Below are 1,723 nucleotides of genomic sequence, written 5' to 3' on the forward strand. Positions count from 1 at the left end.
TCACAGCAACCTCAAACTCTTGGGCTTAAGCAATTCTCTTGGCTCGGCCTCCCAAGTAGCTGGGACAACAGGCACCCACCACAATGCCTGGCTATTTTTTTTTCTTGCGGTTGTCATTGTTGTTTAGCAGTTCTAGGCCGGTTTTGAACCTGCCAGCGGGTGCCCTAATCACTGAGCTACGGGCGCTTATCTCTCCCTCCCAGTATAGTCTAAGCTGATGTGCCTGGTTGGAGATTTCTCCTCCAGGTAGTGACTCAGAGACCCAGGCTTCTTCCTTCTTAGTGTTCTGCCATATTGAAAATGTGGCTCCCAGGGCTGGCCTGGGCGTCCTGTTTTCTCCTTTCAGCTGGGAGGGCTAAAGGGCATGGGGGTTCTGATGGACCAGGCCTGGCAGGGGTAGATATCACTATTGATCATATTCTACTTGGCACACCTAAGTGGAAAGGAGGTTGCGAAATATAGTCTAGTTGCTTAAGAGGAAATCAGGCTTGGTGAACAGCCAGTGGATGTCCACTACTACAGGGAAAGAAATTGATCCCTGTTAGGCCTCTGTGAGGAGTCTGAGGCCTGCTAATCCCGGCTACCTGGGAGGCTGAGGCAGGAGGATTGCTTGAGCCCAGGACTTTGAGATAAACCTGAGCAATATAGCAAGACCTTGTCTCCAAAAAATATTAAAATTATTTTATTTGTTTACTTGTTGAGACAGAGTTTCAGGCTGCCATTCTGGGTAGAGTGCAGTGATGTCATCGTAGCTCACAGCAACTTCAAACTCCAGGGCTTAAGCAATCCTTTGCCTCACCTCCTGAGTACCTGGGACTACAGGCATGCATGACAACGCCTGGCTGAGTTTTTTACTTTTATTACAAACAGGGTCTCAGTCTTGCTCAGGCTACTCTTGAACTCTTGAGCTCAAGCAATCTACCTGCCTCAGGCTCCCAGAGTGCTGAGATTACAAGTATTGCAGTTTTAATACAATTCCTTCCTTAAAATGTGCATACATTTTTTTGGCACCCTCTGTATTTCTAAAATCTGAAAACCATTTGTTTCAGAGGATTTCCAAAGTCTCCCTCTATGATAAAACCAGGCCCTATGCTCGACAGCTGTCTTTTCTATTCCCTGCGGAAAGGAAAAAAGGAGAAACTTGAACTTGATTATTGTAAAAACTCCATTCGTATTAGAATTACTTTACAAGACCGTGAAATATTTGAAGATTACAGTTTTGATGTGATTACAAAACCTGCCAGAGTTGCCCCTAAAGGTGTGAGTTCTCTCCTAGGGTGGCTGTCAACACCGAGAAATACATTTCTGAGGGTGTGAAAATCTTACACACGGAAGGAAAGGGGGTTTTCCAAATTTTCCAAATTCTAGTCTAGGCTCAGGTGAAGCCTGGCGTTCCCACTCAGATTGACTTACCACAATGCTTCTTTGCTAATTTGATCTTGGCCGATACTATGAAGTCCAGAAGAATGAGTTTTCCACCTTTGTCAAGGGGGAGAAAGGAACTGCCATTCACGGAGGCTTACTTGCCAGGACTGCGCTGAGCACAGCTCTGAGACAGGATTCCTCTACTCACTCCAATGCTGCAACCAGCCTTATTAGTGAGGATCTTGTGTTGCTTGGAGGCTGACTAATTCACCTTCCGCCCCACAGCCAGCAGGGGACAGAGCTTGGATGTGCCTGAGATATATCTGGCTTCAAAGCCCCTGGTCCTGACTTAGACCAG

Source organism: Otolemur garnettii, unplaced genomic scaffold (assembly GCF_000181295.1).
Source record: "Otolemur garnettii isolate 467f Iridium unplaced genomic scaffold, OtoGar3 scaffold00130, whole genome shotgun sequence".
NCBI lineage: Eukaryota > Metazoa > Chordata > Mammalia > Primates > Galagidae > Otolemur > Otolemur garnettii.